The sequence below is a fragment of the Petaurus breviceps genome, unplaced genomic scaffold (assembly GCF_028583685.1).
Source record: "Petaurus breviceps papuanus isolate PSGF00001 unplaced genomic scaffold, PetGlider_PUasm1.0 90556, whole genome shotgun sequence".
NCBI lineage: Eukaryota > Metazoa > Chordata > Mammalia > Diprotodontia > Petauridae > Petaurus > Petaurus breviceps.
The window spans coordinates 5,058,176-5,078,906 of NW_027187273.1; the positions used below are offsets into that span (position 1 = coordinate 5,058,176).

General features: G+C 41.0%; 1 long non-coding RNA gene and 2 other non-coding genes across 3 annotated transcripts; all 3 read left to right on the plus strand.

The window, feature by feature from the left end:
* The first annotated feature begins 255 nt into the window (after positions 1-255).
* LOC138142310 (U1 spliceosomal RNA) lies at positions 256-419 on the plus strand. The gene has a single exon (XR_011163400.1). It is a non-coding gene; the product is annotated as a U1 spliceosomal RNA (small nuclear RNA).
* Positions 420-7,638: 7,219 nt separating this feature from the next.
* On the plus strand, positions 7,639-8,191 carry LOC138142283 (uncharacterized). Its single transcript, XR_011163394.1, has 2 exons — positions 7,639-7,890; positions 8,007-8,191. It is a non-coding gene; the product is annotated as an uncharacterized lncRNA (long non-coding RNA).
* On the plus strand, positions 7,719-7,882 carry LOC138142311 (U1 spliceosomal RNA). Its single transcript, XR_011163401.1, has one exon. It is a non-coding gene; the product is annotated as a U1 spliceosomal RNA (small nuclear RNA).
* Positions 8,192-20,731: the final 12,540 nt, after the last annotated feature.

Sequence of the window (20,731 nt, forward strand, 5' to 3'; positions counted from 1 at the left end):
GGGTGACGTCAAAAAGGGGCAGGCAATATGCAGATGAGGATTGGGGACATTTTCTCCGACAAATTACTCTCTCAGAAAAATACAGATTAGAGGGTCAGAGAATTGTACCTACGTTGCGACGCTTGAAATGCTTTGAGATTTGTGTAGTTTGCGTGGCTGGAGCTTGCTGTGTGGGGTGTCAATCTGTTGTGTTAATGACCGTGTTCTTAATGTGTGAGTGTATCGAGGGAGAGGGCAAGCATAGCAAGGAATAGCATACTTACCTGGCAGGGGTGATTCCATGATCACGAAGGTGGTTTCCCCAGGGCGAGGCTTATCCATTGCACTCCGGATGGGCTGACCCCTGCGATTTCCCCAAATGCGGGAAACTCGACTGCATAATTTGTGGTAGTGGGGGACTGCGTTCGCGCTCTCCCCTGATTAATTCGTTAGAAGAACAGAAGTCTTTTAGGAGTATGTCGCATTCTTGGGAGCGGTTAGTTTTTGTTGCTAGTGTCACTTTCTTGCTAATTCTTCAGTTATAATCCATAACCTGAACGTGTAATTTAGGTGTTCAGATACAGTTTTCAAAGCTGTTAACCAGTTACCGTTTTTAGATTTGGGGTTGGTGTTTTCATGAACTGTTAAATATTGAACACGGAACGAGTTTTTCATTTCGTAATACAGTACACCAAATCCCTAAAGATTCAAGTGACTCGTAATTTACCCACAATAACCAAATCTTTTTATTTTCGTCTATATATGCTTTTTGTTCTATTTTTATCTATTGAAACCTTGACCAGTTAATAAGTCCCATATCCTTCATGATTCCTTTAAAAATGTTTTAAAGCAAGTCAGTTTTCATAGTTGATCAGTCTTTTGCCTTCCTGTCATAAACCTCAACAAGGCTTCATTTATGGAGTGTCTAATACGATTTCTAAAAGTCTAGATGAAAATCTCTAAATGAAAAGGAAAGATATTTCCCTAGTCATACCTTTAGTAATACTTTTGAATTTTCTTATGCATTCTCCGTATTCTATTATACATTACATACATAGTGTAGTGGCACACACCTCCAACCCCACTCTCCATTCGGTGTAGCAGCAGGCGTCCCCAGGGTTGCTGCCAGCACAGGTTCTTGGATCTGCTTTGATAAAGGAAAGCAACTCAAAATGGGTTAACAAGCTTACTTTAATCAGTCAAACATATATCGTTTACCTAGTTCAGGGGGAAAAAGGTCAGCACCCCGAACTTTAGAATATACAGACAAAATTATCAAGACAGAGAAACAGATCAAGTAGACAGGTTTCCAAACTGTCCAACCATTACATCAATACCAAATCAACATCTGGGTTTCAAAGCTGGGGGGGGGAGCGGGGGGCCCCCCTGGACAACGGCTTCCCAGAGTTTCATCTCATCAAATCACAGACCACTTCTCAAAGTGAGCCCCAAAACAAAGCTACACATCAGGGCTTATATAGCCTTCTCCAGGCTCAGAGAATGTAACAACCTTCTGGACCCACTGGCCAATCAAGAAGTATCTACTGAAAAACAAGCCTCCCACCCCAGGCTCCAGGTGCACTTTAGCCTAGGGACAGGGAAGATCTTTAAATTTGCATTTCCATTACATTCGGTTATACAGCTCTTAAAAGGCAGGGAACATGCTTTCTTAGCTTACTATTGTCTGCTTGACCCAATACATACTTTGTAAAAGCACTTGGTCCATGCTAAATAAAAAAAAAATTGTTTGCTTCATTAAACAGAACTAACTGCAATATACTGCCAGATGCTGAAGATATGTTGGTTCATTTTCCTATACTTTTAAAAATCTTTGTTATACATCATGGTTTACACTGTATGAGAGGGGGATTAGAAAATTTTAGAAGTGAAAAGCTGTATCAGCAAGCACCCCAGTGTCCCCAGGGTGGCTGACAACACAGGTTCTTAGATCTGCTTTGTTAAAGGAAAGCAACTCAAAATGGGTTAACAAGCTTACTTTAATCAGTCAAATATGTATCGTTTACCTAGTTCAGGGGAAAAGGTCAGAACCCTGAACTTCAGAATATACAGACAGAATTATCAAGACAGAGAAACAGATTCAAGTAGACAGGTTTTCAAACTGCCCAACCATTACATCCATACCAAATAAACATCTGGGTTTTTTTTTTTAAGCAATCAGGGTTAAGTAACTTGCTCAAGGTTACACGGCCACTTATTTCTGGGTGTGGTGCTGAGTGTCCGAGCCTGGGATTCGATCTCCAGGTCGTCCCAACACTGGAGCCGGTACTCTTACTTGCTGAGCCACCTGGCCGCCCCTAACATCTGGGTTTTTCAAAGCCGGTGGAGGGGGGGGCTCTCAACAATGGCTTCCCACAGTCTCATCTGATCAAATCACAGAACATTTCTCAAAGTGAACCTCAAAGCAAAGCCTCACATCAGGAATTATATAGCCTTCTCCTGGGTCAGAGAATGTAACCACCCTCTTGACCCACTGCCCAATCACACAGCATCAAGGTGTGGGCATTCCTGAAAATGAAGCCCCCTACCACAGGCTCCATGTGACCACATTCAGCCTATTAGGAGGCAGAGTATATTTTCAAATCAAGAAAGGTTCTCAGAGTCTCTTAAGCCTATCAAAGGGCCTAAGGGCAGGGAAGATCTTTAAATTTGCATTTCCATTACAAATGCATATAAAAACATGCTGACAGAGATGATGAAGTCTGAGATGACACAGTAATCAAAGGGAAGGGTTTGTGTCAGAGAACAGGCCATTGAACCAAGGAAAAAAAAGAAAAACAATTTCTGTTTTTATTTTCTACTTGCTCTCTCCTTAACTTTAGTCTTGAAACTCTTAACTCTCAGTCTTCCCTAGGTAGAGAGTTAATTCTCCCCCTCCTCTACCACCCACCCCTGCAGTTATAGAAGCTAATTCTACTTGGCTTTCAGTTAGAGTGTTACTGAAATAAGCCTAAAACTGGTCCTCTGGGCCCTATCCATATGTTCTAGCAAGATAAGTTAATAAAATTAAAATTAAAAATACAAAACATTTTTGGGTTAAGAACTCACTCTTGACAAAAACTGCTGGTGTAATGCCATGCACAGAAGCTTTCCAGAACTGCTACTGTGAACAGCTTTTTTAAGGTTCTGATTACTCAGTATAGTGATCACTCTATTCTATAACAAAAGCAAAACCTACATGGAAAATCAAGGTACAGCATAATTCAAAATACAGCATTCACCATATTACAACTTATCACAGAAAATCACAATATAATATTCACAACATAGTCTCAAAGTAAAATAGTCAATCTTAAGTTAACTCAATCAGACACTTATCAGTAGTCTCAAAGTACTCAGTCAAAGTCTTCCACTCTTGGGGCAAAGTCTTGATTAATTCAATCAGTCACTTATCAGTAGTTTCAAAGTACAATAGTCAAAGTACTCAAAGTACAATCAGTCACTTATTCAGCAAAGTCTTACTAAGTATCATACACAAAACCCTCCACCCCTTAGGTCACTAGTAAACTATAATTCCATAATTACTCAGTACCCAAGGAGAGGTCTTTTCATCTTGACTTGGGCCTGTTCTCAGATTCCCTGGATCCCCTTCCATGGTCCCAGATTCTACCTAGATTCACCAGACTGTGACCTGGGTTCAATGGCAGACAGCTCCCAGTTCCTTGACCAGCTGTCTGGGGAGGTCCTGCTCCACACTGGAGTTCACAGGGTCTGGTCCATGTCAGCTCCTTCACCATTTCTGCTCCAGGGAATTCCAGGCTCAACAAAGCCACAAACAAAGTCTCAGCATCCCAGTCATGCTTCAGTCACCTGGGCTCCTGGCTCTGGGCTCTGGCCAGAGGAAGCTCCACCACCACAAGTTCTCAGGACTCAGATCTCCATTCTTCTGTAGCTGCTCTGCCACCAGATCTCAGTGTTAAGGAAATTCTGACTGTGCTTCTCTGGGGCTTTTCTTATATACACAGTATTACCTACTTACTTCAGCCAACCCCTTCCTGTTATGTCAGTTACCAGGAGACAGTAGTTCATACCCTCTGTTCCCCAATAAGAGGTTTGATCAGTTACTTAAGTACCTGCTACTTTTGCCAACACAAAGGGATCTTCAAATTCAAATTACATTACCATTACAGCTGGGAAAACTGGAATGGCAGAAACTGGGCATAGATCAATACCTAACACTGTATACCAAAATGAAGTCTAAATGGGTGTACAATCTAGGTATAAAGGCTGATACTGTAAGCAATCTGGGAAAGCAAGGAATAGTTTACCTCTCAGATTTATGGAGAAGGAAAGATTTTATGACCAAACAAGAGTTAGAGAGCATTATGAAATGCAAAATGGATAATTTTTATTATATTAAATTGAAAAGTTTCTGTACAAACAAAGCCAGTGTAACCAAGATAAGAGGGAAGTGGAAAATTATGAAATAATTTTTGCAACCAGTGTCTCTGATAAAGGCCTCCTTTCTAAAATATACAGAGAATCGAGTCAAATCTATAAGAATACAAGTCATTCCCCAATTGATAAATGGTCAAAGGATATGAACAGAAAGTTTTCAAAGGAAGAAATTAAAGCTATCTATAGTCATATCTTTCAAATGCCCTAAATCACTATTGATTGGAGAAATGTAAATCAAAATAACTCTGAGGTTATTTTATAATAACCACATCACACCTTATCAGATTGCCTAACATGACAAAACAGGAAAATGATAAATGCTGGAGAGGATGTGGAAAAATTGGAATACTAATGCATTGTTGGTGGAATTGCGAACTGATTCAACCATGTTGGAGCGCAATCTGGAACTATGCCCAAAGGGCTATAAATAAGTCCATACCCTTTGACCCGGCAATACCTCTTCTAGGGTTGTATCCCAAAGAGAGCATAGAAGTGGGAAGAGGCCCCATAAGTACAAAAATATTTATAGCAGCTCTTTTTGTGGTGGCAAAGAATTGGAAGGGGATGTCCATCAATTGGGGAATGGCTAAACAAATTGTGGTATATAAATGTAATAGAATACTATTATGCTGTAAGAAATGAGGAGCAGACAGACTTCATAATAACCTGGAGAGACATACAAACTGATGTTGAGTGAGAAGAGCAGAACCAGGAGAAATTTGTACACAATTACAGACACAATGTATGTGTGATGACCAACTATGATAGACTGGACTCTTTTCAGCAATGCAAGGTTATAAGACAACTCCAAAAGACTCATGATGGAAAGACATGTCCACATCCAGAGACAGAACTACAGAGTTTGAATGCAGATTGAAGCAAACTACCTGTTCTCTTTCTTGTTTTGTTTCCTCTTTCCCATTATTCATTCCATTGGTTATAATGTTTCTTTACAACCTGACTAATGTTTAATGTGAAGATATTTGCAGATCCTCTATTTGATTGTATGCCACCATGGAGGGGGGGAAGGAGGGAGGAGAGGAAGAGGGAGAGGGAGAGGGAGAAGGAGAAAATTTGAAACTCAAGGGATTGCGGAACTGAATCATGTAAACTAAAAGTAAACATAAATTAATTTTAAAAAGTTTAAAAATACAAAACAAAAGTTTAAAAGATCCAAATCTATTAAGCAATATCCTTCCTCTGTTTAATTTTTCTTTGTATGTTCAATTTTATTGATGTTTATGTTCAGAGGATAGAGACTTGAACTCGTTAATTTCATTTGTAGAGGGAACTTCCCTGGGAAGTAACTGTTTACCAAAGCAGGTTAAGACCTAGATTGGGGAAGGGGGTCTTGGGGGTAGTAAATCCCAAAATCTCCTCGGTTTTCCCACACTGCTTCTGCCACTAGTTGTGTTAAATACATAATGAAAAACATTTTTAAATAAAGTAAATTAATTTAAATAGAGTGATTTATGAATAGCAATAGGAAATACAGACTTCACATAGAGCAATTCTAAATTGTAGGAAAAGCTTAACAATTCAAAAACAAAGCAAAAAACCTTTTTCCCAAAAAAGACCCAAATGTGCGAAAATATTTATCATAATTCTTTTCCTGGTAGAAAGAAACTGAAAATAAAGACGGTGTCCTTCCATTGGAAGGCACAGACAGAGGATGAAAGGAGTACATTGAATTTTGTTATTGAACTTAAAAAAAAAACAACTGAGGGTTCATAGGTAAGCCTCTGTAATTTTTCCTTTGTATATGGAAATGGCCATGTTCGTTGAAGTTTATCATGTTTATGTAAGACTATACATTTTTATATAATTTGTATGTTTACATAAAATTAGAATAAAAACTAATTTTGGGAAGGGATGTGAAATCTAGAAAGGCTTTATGTATATACGAAAAAGGTCCTAAAGTCTTGCTAAGTCCTGAAGCAAAAAAGGGATGCTAAGGGTGGAAGGTGAAGAGGAAGTGCCTTGCAGGTATGGGAGACAGCCAAGGCAAAGATCCAGAGGAATTGGAGTGTGTCCTTCGTGAGTGAGGGGAGAAAGGCCAGTCTGGCCGAACCATATAGACAGCAGGAAGAGCTTTTCAGTATCGTCAGAGTTTCTATTTTATCCCTACAACATAAGGCAACTATTGGAAATGCCAGAGTAGGGAAATGACATGGCCAGGAAAATCGTTTGGCAGGTGGGTGTGATGGGGGACAAGATCCCAATAGGTTCAGCAGGAATTCTGATCTTATCTAAGACCAGAAAACCTGCAATATCGTCTGGAAAGAATTCAAGGTCTCAGGCTTAATTGGAGTGAGAGTTGTAGAAGTTTATTGTTAAGCTTCCATGAGAAGGGGGCAAGAGTACTTTAGGGGACCTGCAAGTGAGAGGGGTACAGGCTTTTACCTTTAAAGGGTAGGGCTGCCATTGTCAGGGCTGACCTGACGGGAGGGGCCTCAGTGCATAGACAAAGGTCAGAGCTGACCAAGAGGAGCATGTGAATAGATAGTTTAGGTAAGATTTGGGCCAGGCCAAAGGAGACAAAAGGCAAGGACAAAGGAGGGTGTGGGCCAGGCCCAGAAGAAATGAAGAGATTAAGAACAAAGGGGTCACAGGGTGTTGCCTAGGTGGAGTGTGGGATAGGGAGAAGGGGCAGAGGTCAAGGGTGGTAAAGGACAAGTTGTAGTTACAACTACACAGACTGATTTTACAAGTTGGTTTGACCTAGACCCCAGGTACCCCATCAGGTGGATGGATGGAAGAGGGGATAATGCCCACAGCTCGGACTTCTTTGGCTAGGGAAGTTGTGGGAAAAGACTTCATGGAAGAGGCGTGCCTTGAGCTAGGACAGATTCGGAAAAGTTCAGAGAACCGAAGCGAATGGAGAACTGGATTAATTGTAAGTTAGGATGGCCTCGGTACGGAAATAAAAAAATAAAACGAAACCAACGCAACAGTAAAATGAACCTGCTCTCTCCTCAGAGAAATGATGATGTGCCTAACGTTGCATAAGACAGCTCATTGCCTGGTCCAAGGTCCGATTTGCTTTGAATATTGATTTATTAGGCGATTATTCTTCCGGGGGCTGAATGACGTCATAAAGGAGGCGGGAGCATGCAAATAAGTATTTGGGGCCTGTTTTCTCCAACTAGTTACTCCTTCAGAAAAATACAGATTACCTACGTTGCGACGCTTGAAATGCTTTGAGATTTGTGTAGTTTGCGTGGCTGGAGCTTGCTGTGTGGGGTGTCAATCTGTTGTGTTAATGACCGTGTTCTTAATGTGTGGATGTATCGAGGGAGAGGGCAAGCGTAGCAAAAAATAGCATACTTACCTGGCAGGGGTGATTCCATGATCACGAAGGTGGTTTCCCCAGGGCGAGGCTTATCCATTGCACTCCGGATGGGCTGACCCCTGCGATTTCCCCAAATGCGGGAAACTCGACTGCATAATTTGTGGTAGTGGGGGACTGCGTTCGCGCTCTCCCCTGACAATTACGTAAGAAACAGTAGAATAGTCGTTTTTCTGTGTGTTGCTTTTGTTCAGAATTTTTCTTTCTAATGAACAAGTTACACGTTCAAGTATTCCAATAATTGACAAGTCGTTTTTTTTAGGTTTTCAGGTGGTGTATTTACTGTCGTGATTTGGGAGGGCAGTGGATAATGTTTCTTGAGGGGCACCCCGGAGGCTCTGAATTTGGTTCTGGTCTCGGACACACCAGCTCCACCCACAGGAAAAACTAACCGTCTAATCCTTAACCCCAATGGCTGTCAAAAAAATCAGGAAATAAAAAAGAAAGCATATTATCTAAGAGATGGATGGTTATTTTCTAGGGTTTGGACGAACACTCCCCAGAAATTTATAGGGAGATTCCAGACAACATTGATTTGGGCAGATAGAACCCTGCACCATAAAGAGGTGTTAGGTTTTAGATTGCTATGTTTATGGGTACCTTAGCCACATCTATGCTCTTAAGTCACTCTACACCTATAACCTATATTTCTTGAAGAGTGTACTTCAAATTTGGGAGGGAGCTGTTTCAGTAAAACTGAGGAATTCATATAGACTAGTATTGATTTTATCTCTTCCTCCCAGTACCACCACCTTTTTTGGGGGCAGGGGAGAGAGGAAATAGTTATGAATTAGAAGGACTTGCCTATAAAACAAGAGGGTATCATTATGAATTTAAAATCAGACAATGTTAGAATTGCTAGGATTAAGAATCTAACGAGTTGTTTACAAGAAATATTTAAAACTATTCACACTTAAAATGAGCTAAAGTAGAATTTGATGTTTGGTGAATCTAAAAGAGTGGCATTCATGACAGAAAACAATAGGGTTGTGCTAGATAAGGAAACATGCTTAAAGGCATGATAGATAGTGAAGTAATAGAAATAGGGACTAGATTTTAAAAAAGAAAAAAACTTGATTTGAGTTGTGTCAAGTAACTCAGAAATTTTTTTTTTTTAATTCAACAATGACTCTTCAGAACCTGGTCTTAATTCCAAAAGACTCATGATGGAAAATGCTATCCACATCCAGAGAAAGAGCACTGTGTTTATTTACATTGTATATGTAAAGCCTATGTAGTGTAACCTTGGGCAAGTTACTTAACCCTAATTGCCCTCCAAAAGGCAATAAATAAATTAAAGTTGCAATACAGTAATAATAATTTCAGATCATTTGAACCCCCAATAAGAGTCAAAACCTGAACTAATCAATCAGACTGCTTTACTTTGCTCTAAAAAGGCCCTTTCCTGTGTCAGCAACTTCAAAGACCAGTTTGTGACAGGATGCCTGCAACCAGAGTGGTGGGAATTGTCTTATCTTGGTATCCCAGAGGCATATGATATATGGAGGAAATTCAGATATTTTGGGATAGTAATTTCCAACTGACACTACTTTGTCAACTGTCTTGTCAATTCCTATTTGCAACTTATTCAACTAAGAAACTTCCTTTCCTGTAGTATAGTTAAAAACATATGGAGACCATAAATCTGAGGACACAGACATCCTGGGAGTGTCCTAAGGATATAAAATTTTGGTCATTCTTTTATCAGCCAGAACTTACGTTTTGGCTCCTTCTATATATAAGCTCACTAGCTTAGGCTACCTTTAAGAATAAACCATATGAATTTACATATCACCTATCCGTTTGCCTCCTCTATTTTTATTTTTTTTGCTTTTTTGAGGGCAGTTGGGGTTAAGTGATTTGCCCAAAGTCACATGGCTAGTAAGTGTGTCAAGTGTCTTTGGCAGGATTTGAACTCAGGTCCACCTGACTCCAGGACTGGTGCTCTATTCACTTCACCACCTAGCTGCCTGTTTGCCTCCTTTAACCAAACTTTCAGGTTAACAACAGTTATGCCTTCCATATCAGTGGGTTAGGGGCTCAGCATCCCACCCCCATCTGGAAAATCTATGTAAAACTTTTTGGCTCTCCCTTTATGCCAGAGAAAGTCTAAAATTTTTATGGTATTAAAAGATAAAAATGTTGATGTTATATAATGCTATATGTATAGCGGGGTGGCTAGGTGGCACAATGAATAGAACAATGGCCCTGGAGTCAGGAGGACCTGAGTTCAAATCCAGGTTTCAGACACTTAAAAAAAAAAACTAGTCATGTGACCTTGGGCAAGTCACTTAACCCCAAGTGACCTACCTTCCCCCTCCAAAAAGCAAAATAAAATAAAATAATAAGAAAGAATGGCTGTAAAGAAGTCTTTTAAAAATACTATACATACATTTTATTCGTTTCTGAATTTCTAAACTTTTTCTGTGTTGTCTGTTGGCCTCTGTGTGTAATTTGCAGCTTTCATAAAACTCCCCCAAAATTCCCATTTAATTTCTGATGCCAACCGGAGATATATTGAAACCTTGATGGAGAAAGTCTCAACATGGATGGGATAACTGTGCTGCATTTTGTTTGTCCAGAAGTTGGTCTAGTTTTGCAAAACTAAACTCAAATCCAGTGTTCTTTCCGCTATAAGAGCATCAAGGTCTGTAATTTACTCACAATGTCCCATTTCCACCCCTATTGACAGTGTACCTCAACTGTTCTCCTATTTATGTCTCTATGATGATTTCCTTAAAAACCAAAGCAAAATCAGGACCTGGTTTTCAGTGGCTGTTCAATTATCTGCCTGTCTGGATTAATTAAAAGAAACAATGTTTAATATGATAGCTACCATGATGCCTAGAATTCCAGATAAAATATTTAATAAAGAGGTAAAAGGCTCAACTCTGCCCCCCCCCCATTTTTTTTCCACATTCAGACCTCAATCTGGTGTTGTTATGGGAATGAGAATTTAAGATCTTCCCTGCCCCTAGGCCTTTTGATAGGCTTAAGTGCACCTGGAGCCTGTGGGGAGAGGCTTGGTTTTCAGGAATGCCCACACCTTGGTGCTCTTTGATTGGGCAGTGGGTCAAGAGGGTTGTGACAGTCTCTGAGCCAGGAGAAGGCTATATAAACACTGATGTGAGGCTTTGTTTTGGTGTTCACTTTGAGAAGTGTTGTGTGATTTAACCAGACAAGACGGGCAGCCATTGAGAGCCACCTGGCTTTTCTTAAAACCCAGATGTTGATGCTTCCCTCTCTGGTAACTGACTAGGTATGGATGTAATAGTCAGACAGTTAGAGGCCTGTCTGTTGAAATGTTTCTCTGTTTTCTTGTAACTTCTGCTTGTAACCTGTCTGTGTACTCTTGTAATGCCATGCACAAGCAGCTTTCTAGAAGAATGCTACTGTGAATAGCTTTTAAGGTTCTGATTACACAGTATAGTGATAACTATTTATTCCGTAACAAATCAAAGCAAAACTTTCACAATATTACAACTTATCACAGAAAATCACAATATAATACTCACAACATAATCTCAAAGTAAAATAGTCACTCTTAAGTTAACTCAATCAGTCACTTATCAAAGTACATAGTCAAAGTCTTCCACTCTTGGGGCAAAGTCTTGATTAACTCAATCAGTCACTTATTCCGCAATCAATTACTAAGTATCACACACAAAATCCTCCACCCCTTAAGTCACTAGTAAACTATAATTCCATAATTACTCAGTACCCAAGGAGAGGTCTTTTCATCTTGACTTGGGCCTGTTCTCAGATTCCCTGGATCCCCTTCCATGGTCCCAGTTTCTACCTGGATTCACCAGACTGTCAACTGGGTCCAATGGCAGACAGCTCCCAGTTCCTTGATGAGCTCTCTGGGCAGGTCCTACTCCACACTGGCATTCACAGGGTCTGGTCCATGGCAGCTCCTTTACCATTTCTGCTCCAGGGAATTCAAGGCTCAACCAAGTCACAAAGTCTCAGTATCCCAGTCATGCTTCAATCACCTGGGCTCCTAGCTCCTGGCTCTGGACTCCTGGGCTCCCGTCCAGAAGAAGTTCCACCACCACAAGTTCTCAGGAAGTTCTGGCTCAGTTCTCCACCCTTCAGTAGCTGCTCTGCCACCAGATCTTAGTCTCAAGAAATTCTGACTGTGCCTCTCTGGGGCTTTTCTTATATACACAGCATTAGCTCCTTCCCATTTCAGCCAAACCCCTCCTGCTATGCCAGCAACAGGAGACAGGAGTTCATACCCACTGTTTCCCCAACAGAGGCTTGATCAGTTACCCTTGCCAACACAAAGGGATCTTCAAATTCAAAATTACATTACCATTACAACTCTGTAGTTCAGGGTGCTGACTTTTCCCCCTAAACTAGGTAAATGATGTGTTTGATTGATTAAAGCAAGATTGTTAACCCATTTTGAGTTGCTTTCCTTTAGAAAAGCAGATCTAAGAACCCATGTTGGCAGCCACCCTGAGTATGCTAGGGTACTTGCTGTTACAGGTATCAACCATTACTAAGTTTGTTCTTATAAAGACAAACAAAATTAATCTGCTTATGAGTGTTTATTTCTCTCAAAGCTTGTGGAACATGCATATAGATACCCATGGGAGCTCATTGTAGACAGTGAACCCAAGGATGGACAGACAAAAAGAGACCTTATATCTTCAAAGCAATTCTCTCTCACTCCTTCCTCCCTTCCTGGCTCTGGATGCCTATGTCAGCTAAAATTTTAGTTTCCCATAAATGTTAACCATAACATGAGAAAGGAATTTTCTTAATTGAATAGGTTGTAAATAAAGTAAGATAGGAGAAGTGTCAAAGTGTCAACTGAAATTATAGACCCAGGATATCTGTGTTTCTTCTATCATTAACATGATATAACATAACATAGCATGTGTCCATAAAATATCAAGATAAGAAAAGTTCCATTATTCAAGAGAGTGTCTGGTTCCTGGTGAGCTTCCAGAAGAATGTTCCTGGTCAGCTTCATCTGGCCTTATAGTTGCTGACATAGGAAGGAACATTTTGAGTTCATTCAGAGAGATAAGCAAAGCATGTCTGTTATGCCAGGACATGCAAAGCATTAGGTTAAACCCAAGAGTAGGCCAAAATGTCTCTCCTGATTGGCCAATCCATGTTTCAGGTTTTTCTTAGGTCCTGGGGCTTCAAAATGGTTTGGGGAGGAATCTACACTGGTAACACTTTTGAATTTTCTTATGTACATTTTTCTTTTTTGGAGGGCAATTGGGGTTAAGTGACTTGCCCAAGGTCATACAGCTAGTAAGTGGTAAATGTTAAGTGTCTGAGGCCAGATTTGAACTCAGGTCCTCCTAACTCCAGGCCAGGTGCTCTATTCATTGAGTCTTTTCATATTCTATTTTGTATAATTATTTGTGTGCATGTTGTAATGGGAATGTAAATTTTTAAGATCTTCCCTGCCCCTAGGCTAAAGTGCACCTGGAGCCTGGGGTAGGAGGCTTGTTTTTCAGTAGATACTTTTTGATTGGCCAGTGGGTCAATAAGGTTGTTACATTCTCTGAGCCAGGAGAAGGCTATATAAGCCCTGATGTGTAGCTTTGTTTAGGGGCTCACTTTGAAAAGTGTTTTGTGATTTGATCTGGATTCTGGGAAGCTGTTGTTGAGAGCCCCCCGGCTTTGAAAAACCCAGATGTTAGGGGCAGCCAGGTAGCACAGCGAGTAAGAGCACCGGCTCCAGTGTTGAGAAGACCTGGAGATCGAATCCCAGGCTCAGACACTTAGCACCCACCCAGAAACACCTGGCCGTGTAACCTTGAGCAAGTTACTTAACCCCAATTGCTTAGGGGAGGCCAGGTGGCTCAGCGAGTAAGAGCACCGGCTCCAGTGTCGGGATGACCTGGATCAAATCCAGGCTCAGATACTCAGCATCACACCCAGAAATAATAACTGGCTGTGTAACCTTGAGCAAGTTACTTAACCCTGATTGCTTTAAAAAAAAAAACCCAGATGTTGATTTCGTATGGATGTAATGGTTGGACAGTTTGGAAACTGTCTACTTGATCTGTTTCTCTGTCTTGATAATTCTGTCTGTGTATTCTGAAGTTCGGGGTGCTGACCTTTTTTCCCCTGAACTAGGTAAACGATACATATTTGACGGATTAAAGTAAGCTTGTTAACCCATTTTGTGTTGCTTTCCTTTATCAAAGCAGATCTAAGAACCTGTGTTGGCAGACACCCTGGGGATGCTGGGGTGCTTGCTGCTACACATGTGTGTAGGCAGCCCCATTTACAATATAAAGGTCTCAGAAAGCACAAATGTCTTACTTACCTTTCTATTGCTCACCCCACTCATCATACATACCAATTGGTCCATACTTAATGTTTTGCTGCATTAAATAGAATTACAATATAACTGTCAGATGCTGAAGATGTGCTGATTGGTTTTCCTATGCTATTAAAAAAATTATTACACAGGTTGGCTTACTCAGTCTCAGTCACTCCCCTCGTTCCGCCCTCCCCCGCTCCTGCCTTGGTGGCTGGGATATGAGGAGTGAAATTCTTCCTTGCACTCTACCACCTTACTCCTGCAGTTAAAGTTAAAGATACTACTCCTAGAGTTCTGCGGAAGAGAACCTAAGGTTAGGTCTCTGGGCTCTGGCTCTCTTGTACAAGATGAGTTTATAAAATTTCACAGAGAGGATGATGGAGGACTGTGAGAAGTATTTCCTCATAAAACTGAGAGAAGCAGGATAAAACAAATTTGAAGAAAACACAGCTATCAAAGATCCAACCGGGACCAAAGTTTAAGAAAGATTCTCTAGAGATGGTGAGATCCTCTAGACCTCCTGCCTACAGATGACAATGGTTGGATCCAAGCCCTGGAATTTCACAGAACTTCCTAAACAAGATCTATTATCTTCCCAAGGAGTTTGGTCAAACTATTCACATATGCAAAACCAATGGATTAAAAACATCTTTTTCCAGATTATGGAAGCTAGACATTAGATTAGATACCAGCATGTAATAATTGTCCACCAATGTACAGGGTAGCCCAAAAATATTAGCCTAAAACTGAACTAAAACTTTTGGGACAACCTGTGAGAGTGTCTCTGAGATTAATATGTGTTTTCTGAGTTACCTTAACAGGCACTGGACACAGAGCAAGCCTGGTTGCTGAAAAGAGACATTTAGGAATCTGTGGTGAGCTAAAATCTTGCTCACTCCCAGCTGCCTTTGCTGGTGTTTGCTAGATGACCTTGATGAGCTGTAAACTCACACAGCCCCCAAACTGGCCTAACCTATCCTTGAGGACAACTGTTCCTGCAAAACATCCTGCTTCTATGTTCCACCTGTTCCTGGAAGACTTTCCATTCTTTACCCTAGCCCCTCCCCAAACCTCCCCTTTGTGGTTTTGAAGCATAAATTGCCTCCTGCCTATACTAGGCTGTGGACTTCTTTGTACCTTATACTGGGGGCCTCAGCACTAGGGTTTGACATTCCTCCTAATAAAACTATTCTGCTTTCAACTCAGCTTAGACTCCTCTTCATTTTGAGGGGTGGGCTTTGTCCAGTTGGCATCTTGGTATATGTATTTATCTTGGATGTGGGGGGTTACCTGCAAATGATCAACGTTATTGGACCTGGACCTAAATAGGAGGAAGATAGAAGGTTAGACAGCCATCAGAGAACATGAAAAACTCCTTTAATGGCCCCAAACTTCCTCCTGAAACAAAGGCCTATCTTTTCAGTAGGGATATATCTCCTTAGTGAGGAAACTTACTCTACCAATCCAAATCAGCATCTTGCCTACAACACTCAAAATTTAAGGGTCTTACCCAGGTCACTTGTATCACAAGCATGACTTTGTGTTGCCTGGGGGTGGTGATAGCAATGAAAAATAGAAAAGAAAGAAAAGGGCAGCAAATGAACAAACACACTGTGAAAATAGAAGGAAATTGGGAAGGTGGAATAAATAGGACAGTTTGTTAATATTATCTTAAATTATATTTATGTACTTTTAATTTTATTATTTTATTTACTTTTATTATATTTCATTTGTGTACTTCAAAAAACCCAAACTAAACCTAAAGGAGTTCAGTTTCATATGCAGTCTTTTTTTTGTAAATAAAAATGCTCATGGTCAAGTTAATTAAAAAGAAAAAACCCGACCTAACAAAATTATCTCTTTCAATTCTTGGCAGAAGGAATGATGGACTACATGTGAAGAATGAGAAATATTTATTCGTTAAAAAAGAGAGAGCTTTTTCAGTAAATGGGAATTAGTGGGTAGATAAAGATGCAACAATAACAAAAAAAGTATTAGTAAAACATCAAAAATATACAGAACAAAAAAAGTTCAGAAGTAAACAGTGCAGTTTTATTAAATTTAATATGCATTTTAAAAAACAAACTATGAATTATACAATCCTTATTTGTTTTTCTTTGTATATTTAAAGGTTAGCTGGTCATTAAGTTTAAAAGATAGCTCAGGAGTGGGGAACCTGTGGCCTGGAGGACACATGTGGCGCTCTAGGTCAAGTGCAGCCCTTTGATTGAATTCAAACTTCACACAAAACATCCCCTTAATAAAAGGATTTATTCTGTAAAATTACACTTAGTCAAAAATGCACCCAAGGATCTAGAAGATCACATGTGGCCTCCAGGCCACAGGTTCCCCACTCCCAGGATAAGCACTGGTGAACTCAAAAGTTTTCCCTGGGTTTGGAGGAGTTTTGGGGGTGGTAAACTCCAGGCTTCTTTAGCTTACAGGTCATCCCTCTAGCCACCAAGTTGCCTCTGACATTTACTATCCCTGTTAAGTGAAAAACGGGGGAAAAAATTTACAAATGTTTGTGAAAAGTTACAGGAATGTTCTCCATCCAACACAGATTGTGTCTAAGACAAGCAAAACATCTGAACAAGATGTTTCCTCTCTAAATCTTTTTTTTTGTGGTGAATTTTTTATTCTCTTTATTTATTTTAATTTACCCCTCTCTAAATTTTAAGGCTCAGAGAAAAAAAAACAAACAAAACCAGAAACCTTCCCCAAAGAAAAGGCTCATACCTACCATCCAGTTAGTTCACTAATAACAGCTAATATTTATATAGCCCTTACTATGTGTCAGGCACTTTATTATTTGCTTTACAATTATTCTCTCATTGATCATGTAATATAGGCTTATACTCAGTCTGAAGGAGGAACCCCATCCCCCCCCCCCAATTAAAGAGCAAAAGGGCTTCCATGTAGATCAGTGTTTATCTTTGCTCTCCTGGTCAAAACTGGGGAAGGAGGGCAGCGACCTCCCCTGGGGGATGCCTGGACGAAGGAGGGGGGGTGGTTGGGAGGGGTGGAGGGGAGTGTTTGGGGGGGGGGCGGACCATTAAGTAGACAGTCACAGCAAAGCGGGACAGCCCTGTACAAACTGACCCAGAGCAAAAGGAGAACTAGGCCCGCGATGATCACAATAACGACATTATACTGAAAAACCACATGGAAAAGCTTGAGAAAGAAGATGAAACAGGCTTCCCAAGGGGATGAAATTAAGATGCAGAAAGACACATACCTTTCCAGGCATGGCCGAGGTGGAAATTGTTTTCCTAAACTATGTTTTCCTGGATTACTTGCATAATAAGTATTGGGGGTTATATTTTCAGGGTTTAAAAAAAAAAACTGGATCATGCGGGTGAGGGGGGCTTGGGGAGGGGCAGTCTAACAAAAATGCTTGTTAACCCTAAAGAATAAAAATTAACGAACTATTATTTTTTTTAAAAATCGGTGCAGTGCCTGATACACAGTAGGCATTTAATAACTGCTCACTGACTAGAATTTTTAAAAAGGCGCACCTAGCGGGAGTCAAGATGGCGGAGTAGAAGTAGGACTTCTGTGCAACTCAGGCTTCCATCTTCACCAATCCATGTAAAAGGGGACTCTGAACAAACTTTGGAGCTGTAGAACCCACAAAATGACACAGAGAAGCTAACCTCCTGCTGAAGACATCCCGACAGGCTGACAGGAAGCAGCCAGCTCATTGCTCTGGGAGCCAAGCGCAGCCTCAAGCTAAGATTTTAGCCCTAGGGCAGGCCTGACCAGCTGCTGCCCAGAGGGACTACAGATCACCAGCAGCTGACACCATTTCCAGATTTATCAACACATAGATGTGAAGGACAAAGCGAGAGGACAGTGCAGTGTGGACTTTGGGAACAGCAGGTGGGAGAGCTTTGGCCTTTATTTCCAGGGCGAGAAGCCTCTGAGATACCTTGGCTCAGCCAGTGCCATGTGGCTCAGCCAGCTCCTGGCCTGCAGAGTATGGGGGGACCAAGCCACCAGTCTAAGAGGTAATCACTCTTGCTTTAACCTGCTTGGATCTGGATTTCAGTCTAAGGTGGAGGTCCTGGGGTGTGTGACCAGCTTGCCAGAGGGGTGTGGAGGCTTCAGAGGGGGCACCCAATTAATACCTCCAGCAGCTGAGAAAACCCCAGCACCTGGGACAAAAGCTCATCTGTCTGGTGGAAGAGTCCTACTGTGGCAAAAAGCCCAGTGGTCAAGTGACTGAGGGGTGATATGACCAGGCAAAGGAAACAAAGCAGACAGAAGAATCCAGCATTAGACTCCCATTTGGGGGACAAAAAGGAGCAAACCATGGAACAGGAGGAAGACAGTGAAGTCAGAACTGTGCATCAAAAGCTTCAAAGGAAGGTAAGAGCTTGTTACAGGCCATAGAGGACCTTAAGAAGCAGATAAGAGAAGAGGAGGAAAAATTGGTAAGAGAAATGAGAACAATGCAAGAAAATTATGAAATAAGAGTCAACAGCCTGACTGAGGAAAATCATACCTTAAAAAACAGACTAACTCAATTGGCAAAAGAGGCTCAAAAAGGCAATGAGGAGAAGAATGCCTTAAAAATCCAAATTTGCCAGATGGAAAAAGAAACTCAAAATCTCAATGAGGAGAATCATTCCCTCAGATTTATAATGGAGCAAAGGAAAACTAGTGATGTTATGAGAAAGCAAGATGATGTTAAACACATCCAAACAAATGAAAGAATAGAAGGCAATGTGAAATATCTCATGGGAAAAACCACTGACCTGGAAAATAGATCCAGGAGAGATAATTTAAAAATTATTAGACTACCTGAAAGCCATGATCAAAGAAAGAACCTAGAAATCATCCTCCAAGAAATACTCAAGGAAAACTGCCCTGATGTTTTAGAACCAGAGGGCAAAATAGAGGTTGAAAGAATCCACCGATCACCTCCTGAAAAAGATCCCAAAAAGAAAATTCCTAGGAATATTATAGCCAGTTTCTGGAATTCCCAGATCAAGGAGAGAATATTACAAGCAGCCAGGAAGAAACAATTTGAATACTGTGGAAACACAATCAGGATAACTCAGGATTTGGCAGCTTCTACACTGAGGGATCGAAGGACTTGGAATATGATATTCCAGAAGGCAAAGGAGCTGGGATTAAAACCAAGAACCACCTACCCAGCAAAACTGAGTATCATGTTTCAGGGGAAAATATGGTCATTCAGTGGAATAGAGGACTTTCAAGCATTCTTGCTGAAAAAACCAGAGTTGAATAGAAAATTTGACATTCAGATACAAGAAGTAAGAGAAGCATGAGAAGGTAAATAGGGAAAAAAAATCATAAGGAATTTATCAAAGTTGAACTATTAACATTCCTACATGGAAAAACGATCTTTGTAACTCATGAAACTTTTCTCAGTATGAAAATAGTTGAAGGGAATAGAAATACACACACACACACATATATATCAGAGGGTATATGGGTGTATGAATACATATGTGAATGTATGTATATATGTATACAAGTATACATAGATAGAGGGCACAGGACCAATTTAATAGGAAGGAATGATACCTAAAAGGTGAAATAAAGAGGTGAGATAGGAATATAATGAGAGGAGATGGGGAGAGACAGAGTGGGGTAAACTATCTCATACAGAAGAGGCAAGGGAAAATGGTTACAATGGAGGGGAAGAATAGGAAGTCAAAAGGGAATGGGTCAACCTTATTCTCATTGAATTTGGCTCAGGGAGGGAATGACATACACACTAAATAGGGTATCTCATTCTACCAGAGAATAGGGGGGAAGTGGATAAGAGGGGGGATGATGGAAGGGAGGGCAGGCTGGGGAGGAGGGAAGTTGGAAGTACCCACTTTTGAAAAGGGACGGGATCAAAGTAGAGAATAGAACAAGTGGGAGGTGGGATAGGAGGGAGGGAAATATAGTCAGTCTTTTACAATATATCTACTATGTTATTGTTTTGCCTTAGCCACACATGTACAACCTATACTGAACTGCTTATCTTCCCAGTAAGGGGGGGTGACAAGGGACGAAGGGAAAGAATCTGGAATTCGAAGTTTTAAAATCAAATGTTTAAAATTATATATATTATTATTAATTCTATTTTACACGTAATTGGGAAATAAGATATACAGGCACTTGGGCACAGAGATCCACCATGCCCTACTGGAAAAGTCGAAGGGGTGTGGGAGAAGATAAGGGAGAGAGCAGATTGGAGGGGGGATATCCTGTGGGATTGCTATTTTGGGGCGGTGGGTAGGGGAAAAACGGGGAGAAAATTTGTAACTCAAAATTTGGCGGAAATTAATGAAGTAAATCAGAAGTTAATAAAGCATTTGAAAAATGAAAAAAAGAAGAAAAAAAGCGCACCTAGAGTGGTCTCTCCACTTCCGGTCCCCGAAGGCCGGGACGTCTCTCTTCCCCGCCTCCCCCACCCCCCTTTCCGCAGCCCTGCAGCCTTAGACCACGTGCTCCAATCATCACCATGGCAACAAAGGGCAGGAGAGACAGCCGCCAACTGTCGCAAATCGGTAAAACCCACCCTCGCCTCCGCCGGTCAAGCATATTGTAAATCGACCCACAGCACCCCAACTGCACATTCGCCACCAGAAAGGCAGCCTCGGAGCACAGCGCTTTCCGAGCATTTCCGCACTTTCGTCGGCAGTTACAAGCCCTTCCGGTCACCC